The 13,751-nt window shown below is 32.1% G+C and overlaps 1 protein-coding gene across 4 annotated transcripts in view; it reads right to left on the bottom strand.

Annotated features, from left to right (window-relative positions):
* The window catches only part of LOC111052815 (neutral ceramidase), a 92,663-nt gene extending 85,110 nt beyond the window's left edge, over nt 1–7,553 (bottom strand). For 3 of the 4 annotated variants that reach the window (XM_022339603.2, XM_039432256.1, XM_039432251.1), the window contains exon 1: nt 7,345–7,553. The gene's annotated coding sequence lies outside the window, so the exon portion shown is untranslated. Of the gene's footprint in view, nt 1–5,227; nt 5,342–7,344 lie in introns of all 4 variants that reach the window. The other variant, XM_039432248.1, reaches the window with a different exon arrangement.
* Nucleotides 7,554–13,751: the final 6,198 nt, after the last annotated feature.

Genomic DNA, 13,751 nt, shown 5'->3' with positions numbered 1-13,751 from the left:
ATGAACTGGAAGACGCAACAGCAGCATCTTTGCTCAGAATATTGTGTAAGAGCAAGTTGGAAGAGCAAGAGGGTTATCGAAACATATGTGTAGCTCTAAAAACATTTGTAACACTTCCAGTTTCTGTGGCATTTGGAGAGAGAAGTTTCAGTGAATTGAAACTTATTATAAGACCTATTTAAAAATACCATGACCCAGCAAAGACTAACAAATTTAAGCATCATATAATTATATTGAACATGGAAGGGCTTCTTTGCTTTCTTTGATGAAATAATAACTCATCTCAGAAAAAAAGCCCGAAAATTAGAATCATTCAGGAACTTAATCAAATTATTATCTTGTGGATTTATTTTTTTCTTGTAACTCTATATTTTCTCGATTAATTGACTTATCATTTCACTGCATAACGTTTTTGTTTTACTTAGTCTGTTATATCTTACGATTTACTTCATCCAGTAATTAATCTTAAATTCTTGATTAATTTCATAGCTTCAATAGCAAATTCTGCCTCTGAATATTTATATATAAGAATATTTAATGCTAACCGTAATGCATTACCTGGATCATTAAGGTGTTTGGTGTGAAGGTGAATACAAAACACATGAAGGTGTTTTAGGAAGCACAAGAGAAACTTATGAGACAAAAAGTTATAAGTATAATTTCACTTGATTTATTATCAGACGATTTTTTAACAATTTTACTTCTGTACTTTTTTATTCAAGTAATTGACTAGTACCTACTGAAGATTTTGGTGATGAGTGATTTTGCTACTGTACTGATCGAGAACTCCATATCTGTCATTCCTTGTATATTCTGTTTATCGCAAATTATGCATTTTGTGAATATTTTTTGATTAGATTTTTTTTCATTATGATTATCCACCTACTTATTCTCCTATTGTTAAAAATGAGTTGAAAATTAATCCCCAGTACCTATTAATAGCAATATTCATAATTTCTAAATATTCTCACATCAACAAGTTAATTTTAAAGTTGGGGCTTTGATTTTTCCACTATTGTTTTCAATTATTTATGTAATGAAAATGAACAATGAGAAGACTTATATTATTATTAAAACTGCCTTCTAATTCAACCTAAGTTTTATTTCAACCTCGTATACGACTAATACAGTAATAATCCCTCTCATTTTTTGTAAATCGGTCGGTGATGATCGATCATGAGGGGGGCGCCAAAAGTAAAGCTTGCCCCCCCCCCTAGAAAAAATGGTAGATCCGGCCCTGATTATACGCAGGGGTGCACCCCACTAATCCCATGGACGTACCCCCCTAATGTCGTCAGTAGTCATCAACATGACTAACCTTCTTTGGAACACCCCCCCCCCCACAAGATTTCCAAACAAATTTTCAAGGACGCAGTCCGCATCCAACGCTCCTCCCCCCTCCCCGTGGGTAACCCTGTTAGGCCTATAGATAGATGCGTTTTATTTGCAATTAATACATTACAAAAAGTGATGTGGGCGAAGTTGAGGCAATAAGAGCCCCCTCTTCCACTTAACCCACAATACCTATAATATATCAATTATAATATACGAAATATTATGAAATATTGAAATATCATACTCTGTATGAAATACTATACAGAGTTGGTGTAGATTATTTTTATGGAAACAGGTCATGTTCAGGTCATGCTATTCATTTTAGAAGGATAAATGTATTTGACTGTGGGTTTCAATGTGGAACCTATTCCAATTTAAAAAAAAAATACTTTTTTGTCGCTTCAAAATTTGTTCTGGCATCTGGAGCCGCCATTTTGAATAATTCAACTTCATTTTTTTAGAAAGGTGGTCATGTTGTGATACATGATTCTATACAGAATTTCAAGAAATGAATAGCAAAACTATTCATCAATATATCAAGCCGTTTCAAAGATATTCACATTTAAATATACTCGTTAAAACTATTCTCCATCTTCAAACAATCTCTTTTATGATTTTTGATTTTGAATTGTCATGTTCTCTGCGCGGTAGTCATTAGTTGCATTATGTTCCGCAGCTAAGTATTTGTATCACCTACTTTGTATTTTAATACTGCCCTAATCTATTGTTTTTATCTTTCAGGTTAGGAATTCATTGTTGTTCGTAGTCAAATTTACTTTATTTTGAGTTATATTTGCTTAGCCAAATTGCTCTTGAGAATTGTTTGTCAGTTTTTGTAAGCAATTCATGATGTTCTGTGAACATTGCAATTATCAATCCTATTTAATTCTTTGTTATTATTCTGTTTGATTATTGCTAAAGCTGTAGTTTCTGCATTTGCTATTAGGCTGTTTCAGTATAGGCTACTGTTGTTCATATAACCTTATGGTTAATTTCAACTTACCTGTTTCTTTTGTTGGTATCGAACCAATTCAAATGTGAAGCCTTGCAATTCAACATATTTACATTTCAATTTCCTAGGTGTCGTTTGTTATTAAAATGACAAATGTAGGTTTAAATAAAGACTACTTATTATAGACTCTGGTATTCTATAAACGTTTGTTTAGTAACTATTTCATTATTCCATTTTGATAACCACATAGATTATTTTCTATGTGCATTGCTGTTATATTCATAACTTTTAACTGTCACTCTTTAATAATTAATTTGTTTGGGATATTTGCATATTGGTAACATCATTACCTGATTATCTTTAGTTATAATTTACTATTTCAAATTATTACATTGCAATCAGTTCTTGCATTCAGATTACTGTTTTTACTAGAATCATTAATGCTGTTTCAAGTTTTTCATGTAATCCAATCTTTTCTAAACTTAATCTTAAATTTGTGCATAACAAAGTTAAATTCTATTTCAATTTTATATTGTCGACCAGTCACCCTGATGGGTTATTCATGTATTCAAATTTACAGAATTTTTCCATTTAAATCATTTTGTTGGCATCATATTTTTCTTATGTCAACTAGGATCAACTACATTTTTCTTGTTCATGTGATTTGATAGTTTGTGATTCATACTTTTGATGTCAGTTATTTTACTGGTTTTACCTTGGTCTTATTCTTAATGCTGATTAAAGTTTGTATTTTACTAACCTACTTTTTCATTTGGCATACTGAGTTGCCTAAAACTGTTTGCATTCATTCCAGTGCACAGGTTTTTGAATGCACAACGGTTCTTGCACTCATGTGGAATTTCAGTCAGGTGTCAAATCAATCAAGACACATTGTTTCTCTTTTTCCAGAATTTGATTTATTCTCTCCTATTTATACAGTCCACTCTTCCAGACTAAATTTCACAATACTAATAATCATACACAAATTAATTGAATGAGAACTAAAAAAAATCTACAGATCGAAATTGCTGTTTAAAAGTATTAAAAATGAAGTAAGTAGGTAACTATATTACTTCTCACATATTTATTTTAGTGTTTACTATATAGATATAGTGTTTAGTGTTTACTATTTTTTCTGTAGTGCTTACTAGCACTAAAAAAGTAAAATTTGATAAGTTTCATTTTTCGATTTTTAATGTGTACTAATATTTATTCCATTTTTTACAATTCATTAGTATTTAAGAATGTGATAGAACTTTGAAACTGTTTGATATATCAATGTGCGGTTTTAAGCTGCGTTTACACCAAAGTTATTAACAAAATCAAAATGTTAATAACTTAATCCTTATAGATTCTATTAGATTGAACGGAACTTGACAAACACATATGTTAATCATGTGTATGATAGTTATGTTCAATCTAATAGAATCTATAAGGATTGAGTTATTAACATTTTGTTAATAACTATGGTATAAACGCAGCTTAGCAATTCATTTTCTCTTGAAATTCTTTATCGAAATCATATCACATGACTACCTTCCCAAACTTGCTACTTGCTACTTACTACTTGCTACTTACTAGTTGCTACTTACTACAGGCTACTTGATAACTTACTCTGATCCACTGTAAACGCTTTAACATAGACCTACATCTTTGCTATGTAGAATCACCTCCACAGAGTAGAATGGTCATCAATGGTCTGGTTGCCAGGTAGCTCTTCAGGCCATTAGATTTCGTTTTAGCTTTAGCCAGAAAATGATATAGTGAGGTTCACGTTATAATGGCAATGTAGAATAGAATAGAATGACTGCCTTTATTTTTGACCTAGGAGGGCAAAGTTAGGGCGCAGTCAGCCCTCTCTTACACTAAACCCTCATCGAAAGATAGGAGAGCAGCGTTGCCACTCTGCCTTTCCACTAAATAATAGAAGATAGCTAATACCGGAATATCTGATGAAGTATTAACTGATCATTCTTGTTTAAAATAACCATTTATATTTCATTCGTCAAGAAATTATTTTTTCAATGAATGAATAATCAATTTTCACAACTGAGATCAAATATTTTGTTAATTAATTTATCCTTGTTGGTTATCCATCTTGTTTCCACTTTATTATTACTATTGTAATATTAATATATTTTAATATAACTTTAAAGTGAAAAAACACATATGAATGTGCAATACCAGCACGAAACGGTCGTCCCCACACCAAAGAATGTGAGTGTTTATCACTTTAAAGTTATATTAAAATACAATAGTAATTAATTTATGTGCACATTGTTAAAAAACGATCTGACAACATTGCGGATCTGATATCATGCGGATAGCACTATCTGCTTTGTCGAAAGATAGACAAGGATAGCAACACCAATAATTAATTAAATACCTACTGTCATTATAACGTGGACCTCACTATATAGGTAGTAAAAGAAGCCGGCACGCGGCAGGCTCGCTTCGCTTGCCTTATCCGTCAGAGCCAGAGGGCTCAGCCCCTAGACCCACGGCTAAATCATCCGGAAATGAGACGAGCAGTTTCTATTTGAACTTGCTTCGTTCCGTCAAATAAAGATTTTCAGAGTCCATTCAATATATTAACGTTCAATTTTAACATCACATATTATTATCTTTGAAGTACGGTAATTTCAAACCATTCTTGATACAAAATTTTAAATATTGTACAACGTAGCTGAGCCTATGCACCAAACTTTCCTGTCAATTTTCGAAAAAGCTGAGAAACGCAGGAAATGCTTATTTTGGCCAAAATGGGCCTCTTGCCGACTAACGTTGGCGTCGGCACAGCATAGAGTATAATATTATTTTTGAAATGAAAAACCTGAATTAAAAATTGACAAAATTAGCTCTAATAGATAATATATATATAAAATATAAATTTATATATAAAATAGAAACCAAGTTGAGGTTTTGTGCTATTGCTATAGTATATGACATGGACTACAATTCATTCATTAATATTATTTGCCAATTACTCCAAGTAGCACACATCCTACAGAGATGTCATTCATGTATGGTCATTATTCAGGAATCATCCCTTACCTGTAACAGTCGATATAAGGCGTTTACTAGTCTAGACCTTCTCACCTTACCATATCATTAAAATTGAGTGAGGTTGTTGAACTTTGAGCTTCTAAATAGCTAGCACATTGCACAGTATTAGCCTATGACGTCCTATACAGAGTGGGTAAAAAGTCCTAGAACGGCTTAATATCTCATACACAAAGGTAATTTGACGGTGGGTGTGATTGGGGATCCTACTTAAATAAATTATTGAGAAAACTACTTTACAATGACTTTAAGAATCTGCTCCGCCATATTGAATGCAACTTCATTTTTTTTAAATAGGAAGGAGGTCATGCAGAAGGTATTCACATTATTAATCAATACCACTCGATCATTTCATTTCTGATTTGCATGGTACTGATTGATAATGTGAATATCTTCTGAACGGTTTTGAGATATCGATGTGCGGTTTTCGCCATTCATTTTTTCTTGAAATTTTGTATCAAAATCATGTATCGCATGACCACCTTCCTATTTAAAAGAATAAAGTTGCATTCAAAATGGCGAATCCAAGATGGCGGACCAGATTTTTAAAGTAATAGTAAAGTAGTATTTTCAATTCTAGTAACATCCTCAATCACACCCACCTTGGAATCACTTCTTTTTATGAGATACTAAGACGTTCTCATACGTTTTTCTCTCATCTCTGCTTTGAATAGTATTGATTAATAATGTGAATATCTTCAAAACGTTTTGAGATATCGATATGCGGTTTCCGCCATTCATTTTGTCTTGAAATTTCGAATTGAAATCATGTATCACATGACCACCTTCCTATTTAAAAAAATAAAGTTGCATTTAAAATGGCAGATCCAAGATGGCGGACCAGATTTTTGAAGTCATAGTAAAGTAGTATTTTCAATAAGAGTAGGATCCCCAATCACACCCACCATCAAATTACCTTTGTATATGAGATATTAATCCGTTCTCGGACTTTTCACCCACTCTGTATGTAACATGACATGATTTTTTTTTAATTAATAGATAGTTACCGGTATGTCTATAGTCATAATAGTATTAATACTATTAATGTGCAGGTTTATTTCTTTCAATGGATTGTGTGATTCATTTTTTAGTTTGAAAAATGAGAAACATTCAGTAATTAATTCTATGAGTTCACTATTAAACAATTAAATTCAACTTATTAAAGCATTAATCAAGCATTCCTCAGTCGTTTCAATTAGTAAAAATTGGAATGACTCGAACAAAAAATTAGTATGTAGGCCTGAGTATAATTTTTTTGGGATGGGATAATTCTGGGAAAAACGTTTTCAGAGAATATATATCCTACTTATTCTAATATTCATAATAAATGCCAAAACAAGTAGGCACTATTGATGATGTAATTTCCAGATTTGTTAAAAAAGATCTGGAGGTTGAAATTTTGATTTGAAAAATAGACATTTGAGAGTAAAGCTGTTGAGTTATAAAACAAAATAAATAATGTTTATGTAACAAATTTAAACAAAATGTTTATTTCTCCGTCCTTATAGATTCTATTAGATTGAACATAGCATCATATGCACATTATGTGCATACCGTATGTGTTTGTCAAGTTCCGTTCAATCTAATATAAAATCTATATGGACGGAGAATAAACATTTTGTTAATAACTTTGGTGTAAACGCAGTTTAATAGTGGTTGGTGGACATCGGTATAGTAATTAAGGGTTAATTTTGACTTCAAGAGTGCGCACATCTTTTTCCAAATACCGTGTAGGCGTAACGTGCTTTTCCAAGTACGGTAGGCCTAACTCCATAGAAAAAAGAGGAAATGTTTCTGCGTTGAATAAGAACTCATTTCTGCAAAATCAAATTTTTCATTAGGCTATAAAGTAAAGGCAAGGAAATCAATGAAAAACCAGGAAATCTCTAAAAATCAGTAAATATGGTACCGGTAGTCATATTTTCACTGGCTACCTTGTATAAGATAACGTTTTTACAGCATTAAATCCAGTTCAGTTTAATATATTTACTCACCCGTTTGTTGGTAACTTATAGAGTTCCTTCTTACAATATTCATTGTGATCAGGGAATAAAAATAAACTTACTCTCACTTAAAGAAAGTTATTGGGTCACTTTCTCTATTCTATATCATAGGTCGAGGGCTACTCTTTATTCTTCTTTGTACGGTACTGTGAACTTTGCGCTGTGCGCAGAACATACGCAGTAATACACTATACGTTACTTAGCCTATAGATATAGAACATTCAGTGCACATTCCTCAATGGTTGTCGTCTGCTACAGTGCTGTCAAAGCAATAAAACATATGTCAGCTGTTGGGTCACGTGTCCAGCGAAGCGCCAAGTTCAAAGATGTTATATGGACCGGTTGCACAAAAGCCGTTTACATTAATTTAAACATGATTAATTTCAGAAGAACCTATCAGAGAAGGCTTTTTCGAAAAGTAAGGCTTCTCTGATTGATTCTGGTAAAATTAATCACGATTAAAATTTAACCGGTTGCAACCAGCACTAGCCTATATATTATTCATTTTTTTGGATGTCGAGGAATTACACATGTTCCTCTTTTCACAAATTTGTCTTCTTTCAGGATAATTGATACTTGTGAAATTGTCAAAAATCAATTTTGTCTTAATAAAAAATATTATACGTTGAAAATACTTTCAAAAGCACATTCAGGTACCGTAGGTAATCAAATGGAATACATTGATAAAGCCATTTGAAAAAATTAGAGTTTATTGTTGTTGATGTATGCGGGACTCTTCTATAGAATATAATAAGTGAATATTTAATTGGTTTGGTTGCACAAAAGCCTGTTAAATTTTAACCGTAATTAACAGACACGAGTACCAATCAGAGAAGCCTTTTTTCAGAAAAATTCTTCTATGATTGGTTCTCGTGGCACTTAATCATAATCCAAATTTAAAAGACGTTTGTGCAACCAAGCATTCAATAAGACTTTCTAGTAAAAATGTCATAGTTTATGGGCGACAATAATTGATATATTTGCTAGGATGTGCACAATCGTTAATAATTCAGCTAGGCTATTATAGGTATAAATTGCCATTAATTTTTCAATGCTTCTTCTACTATTATAAAAATTTTATCAAAATTCGGATGATTATTTGGTAGTGCAGTCGACTCATAAAGTCTGAGGCTCGGTTGCACAGAAGTCCGTTAAATTTTAATCCTGATTAAATACCAATCAGAGATGCCCTCTTTTCAAAAAGTTCTCTTGACATTCAATCATGATTAAAATTTAACAGGCTTTCGAGCATCTGGCCTCAACATTTTTTCAATGCCTTCCTTTGTATTGTACGCTTATATGAAATCCTTATTTGATTCATTGATTTTTTCACTGGTTCTCTTATTTTTGGAATTGCAAAAATAATTGGAATTGCTTGATAGCTCGAAAAGTTTTGTTTTATACTACTGAAAATTGTTTCATAGGTACAAAGAATCCAGTTCTATATATACATTAATTGGCTTAAAAAATATTGAGTTGTTCTCAAGACTTTTTGAACACTATACCTGGATAAATGTTATTCTCTTTACAGAATATGAGTACCGTAATGTACTGAGTGAATGAGTATCTATTAAACAAAATTCCGAGATGAAATTAAAAATAACTTTGAACTCACCTTCTAGTTCAAAAATGAGCGTCAAACTTTTGGTAATAGCCTTATAGCTGCAATATTTCTCCATGTATACGGTACAAGTTCTGTTTTACTGGAAGAAAATACCTGTGGCACATATTCCATGCTGTCAAAATTGCATCAGGATATCCTGGTGATTATCAAGCTCAGTCGCCTCTGATTGAATATTAGAATGAAAAGGAAGTGAGATTATTATCGTCACTTATCATTATACAACTAAGAGGACTGAAATAAATGAGAGATGAATGACAGTAATAGCAAAAATAATTATAATATTAATACTGTAGTCAGAAACGTTTTGATTAGAATATTATAGATGTTGATGTAGAATTAATTATTCCATGGTGAAACACAATACGTTTTAGTAGAAAATAAAACTTATCGTGTTCTTATTTCATCAAGCAATAATATACAATTTCAAAGAATCTCAGTCGAGTAAACAGTTCAGAACTATTTCACTTTGTGTAGGATAATTTCTAATAAAACAAATTAGAAGAGCTCGGAGAATGCATTTACTACTGCGTGTTCATGAGTCCAAGGATGAAGTATTGTAATAATTAAGATAGTCTACAAGTGATAATAGTCACGGCGAATAAATGTATATTCTACTACCGTACTCAAATTCTCATTATTCTAAGAGCCTTCAATGAAAGTGAGTTAAAAAATGTACAAGCCTCTAAGGTGAGTGCCGTACATATAGTTTATTGATTGAAATAACACTAAACTTGGTACCTTTATAGTTATGTTTCAAGGAAATAGTAATTATTTGTAAGTAGCCCTAATAATATATAAAAATGAATAACACAAATGAGTAGGCCTGTAGTACTAAGTGACGTTTGCTAGTGCCACGGATTCTCAGTTTTGATTGGATTGAATCCTTAAGGCCCGATTGCACCAAAGCATGTTAAATTTTAATTAACATTTAATTCAACGACAACCAATCGGAGATTATTTTGAAAAGAAGGCTTCTCTGCTTAGTTCTCGTGGTATTTAATCGGGCTTAGAAGTTAACAGACTTTATTGCAACCGGGAGTATAGCTCGTTTGTTATAATGTGGTTCATTTTGAGATTAAACCACCAGCTTATTCAATGCAGTTTTCTCTCGGTCTGTCTGCAGCTGTGTGCGTTCAATTTAAATTTGTTAGACCGTGTGGCGGAGTCTGAATTGAAACCCAGTACCGTTCGGTATTTTCCAAACAGACGTATAGGAAAACATTACTGAGGATGACCAAGTTTCTTTGTCGGTCCAAAATTAGTTCATTGGACGTTCTCAAATGAAGATTGATTTGATTACCTATCAGAAGAAAGAAGCTAGAAGTTCTTTTCCACACAGATAACTTATTTGCAGTCGGAAAGTAAATAAGTATTTTTAAATCAGGGTATATTTAATAAATTGTATTCTTATTTACATATTGATTCAAAAATCAAACAGTTTAACATTCAAAGTGTTTGGTTTCAAGTAAAACTGATGGCCAACAAGTATTCACTTATTAGATTTCAAGATAATCTATATTTTTGTGTCCGATGAAACGGAATAATTGAATTTTTCAGTAAGCTGCCCCGGTTATCCAGACCCTCAAAATAATGTCTTGCTCAATTTCTATCAACTATCAATCCACGTTACTTATGTGGAATGCTGATAATTCATAGTGAAACTCACTACAAAGTCGGAATAGTTTACTGTATTTATTATATTATTAAATTTCTATATAAAATCGTTAGGCTCTAGGCGAGTATTCATTTATGAACTGGTTATTCAAGAGAATATTTTCATATAGGGTAAAGGAGACTACTTTGAGCATGATTTATTTTCAATTATTATTAAGCGAAAATCAAAATTAAATGCTGTAATTCACCCCGAAGACTTCTGTTACTGCAAATATTGACAACAGGGTAAAACGGTAGATGGAAATTCAATACTTCCATATTTCAATATTTGTAGTAGCAGAAGTCTTCGGGGTGAATTACAGCATTTAATTTGGATTTTCGTTTAATAACAATTATTAATTCATTAGCATTTGAATAATTGCAACATCTCTGTAATTACATCTGGTTTATTTTTAATTTGCTCAATGATAGATTTAAAGATAGAATACAAAATGAGCAAGACTAAGTTTGTTAGAAAATAGGCATAATCAATAAAATCAAAAAATTATTTTGAATTCATCTGCGTTGTCAATGAAATCAAAATAACTATTCTGAATTCATTGACTCCCTGCTTAAAGGTATCACATCAATAAATAACAATTTATTAAAATAAATCATAATCTTTATTAGCGCTTAAAATCACAAGATTTAATGACAAAAACTCCCTTTATAAAATTAAATAAATTCAATGCATGCATTTAGGCACAAATAATACAGTTAACAAAGTTAGGTAAAATTCTTATAATTAATTGAAGTATTTCCTGAAATTCAAAAGTTAATAGGCAACTAAAGAAAAGATACATTCACATAGAGTTAATTTTCACTACTCTAATCCCCGGATGATAATGAAACAAATAATCCTAATGCATAAGAAATTATTAAATTGAAGTATTAAATTAGTATTTAATTCATAACTAAATATTTTTCGATGAGGTTTTTGTGGGATGTTATGCCAAGCAATGATATTTTGACGAACAATGAAAAATGGTTAGTAGGCTAGTATGAGTCCAATCGAATTTGCCCAAACAATGGACGCAAAAAGGCGACTGTAAGGTGAACTACTGTATTAAATAAATAAATATTATAGTTATGTACAGTAATAAGCATTTCGATATTACTAATTATGTATGTTCAGGGTTTGGTTTCTACAATGTTCTGTATTACTAAATAAAATAAACCATTAAATCTATAGGTTTTATTGTAAATTAGATTTAATGCTTGGCCAATATATTTGAACATGTTCAAACCGGGTACGCTTAACACTGGAATTATCGATAGTAACTATTGCCATAGAAATCACATCTACTCTCGTACACTCGTTATAAATCGTTGGCGATTTGACCATGTTCAAATGTGTTGACCGAGCTTGGTGGAAGCGGGTCCAAATGTTTGGATCCTCCCAGCCTCTCAATTTGTAGTTATAAATACAGTATTCACCAGAAACGAACTTTTGTTTATTGGCGATTAAATATTCGTCACAGTTCAAGTCTCCTTTCTGACTACTCCAATCTCTATATATCATTATTTGGTAGGCCTACTACAATATTGCTAATCTCACCCAAATAAACTCATCTTGCCAAACTCATTTCAGAGTAGACATTGTTCCAAAACCTACATAGATTTTTTTCGGTTTTATACGCATCAGATACTTGTTCTAAGTATGGAGCTTTCAAGTTCCAATAATCAAAAACACAAGTTGGAGATCAAATGAAATGTTGAATTTATACAGTTTTAATAGCAAGGACAGACACTGAACAGTTTTGTATGCTTCGCATAAAACTAGGGTAGTTTAACCCAATCCCACATCTAGTTTAAATGATCTTATAAATTTGAACCAGCTAAAACACCACTAATTTAGTGTTATCAAGATGAAATTCCTAAGCGACGACTGGAACGACCCGAGCTGCTTGGCTGTAGCTACACTACACTGCATTGTAGCTGCAACCGAGCGACACTACACTGTATAATTGTAACTACAACCGAGCGACAGTGGACTGCATTGTAGCTGCAGCTGAACGGCTAGGGTCGTTCCAGTCATCGCTTAGGAATTGAGAGTAGTTGTTAATTATTTATTTATTATATTGTTTTTTTAGAATTTTTACCTAGACACGTCCGTTACCGCATATTTTATTTTTACCTATTTCCAAAGTTACTCTTTGAATTTAGTCGTTATTGTTGTATCCGTCACTGAATTATTTCTACTGGGCTTCTAGTTTTTGTTTCAATTGACGTTGTTTCATTGTGTTTTATGATTGTAGTTTCAATCCTATCCATCCATTATGGGTGTGTCTTGTCATGGCCTTGTCTTGACCTTGTTAGGTCAAACATCTACCAACGGTATGGCCCAATTCACACTTTGGCTTCCAGTTACTAGATATTGGCAATATTGGAAATTATGAATGGATAATGGTGTAGCAGCCAAAACAAGTTTCTTAAACATTCTAGTAAAGAAGTGGTTGTGATAATTTCAATCTTACTGTACTCCCGAATCACTGAGTAATAATAATATCGTTCATTTTTGTTGATTAAACATCCAAGACCTAAGGACGGGAAAGCTATTTTCTAGTTTGAATGGCAAAATTGAGAATCTTGAATCTAGTTCAATTATAGGAAATTGCATGATAGACGATTTCCAAACCACTACTGTACCAGTGATAAGTTTGACTGAGTCCGATCAATACCATCGAGACTAAAGCTCTTGTACTTAGCTAACTCGTTCTAGAATTAAATTTTCGCTACAGTACAAAAATATTAATGCCACAAGTATATGAATTATAATATCTGGTTAGTATATTTTTGGAATGAAAATTGTGCTCATACTGATTTGGTGATAAATCTATTTGGACTTTTGCATTTTATAAAAATTCGAGGTTAACCTTATGTTTCTCTCCCAATCATTTTAATGATAAGTTATATCGTAAAAAAACTCCTGAGTGGATTAGATAGCAAGGGTCTATCTAGGAATCTCTAATCCTAGACAGGCTTTACACTTCCATTCTGTTGGTTTAAACCCGCATAAGCCAAATTCTTTTCTACAGTTTCCTAATGCCACTATTTCAACCTTAAACATTAAAATGGTGGATCAGTAATGAAGGCCTATCCTTAATAACAAATGAAATAC

Source organism: Nilaparvata lugens, chromosome 1, assembly GCF_014356525.2.
Source record: "Nilaparvata lugens isolate BPH chromosome 1, ASM1435652v1, whole genome shotgun sequence".
NCBI classification, from domain to species: Eukaryota; Metazoa; Arthropoda; class Insecta; order Hemiptera; family Delphacidae; genus Nilaparvata; species Nilaparvata lugens.
This window is presented reverse-complemented; position numbering and strand designations above follow the sequence as displayed.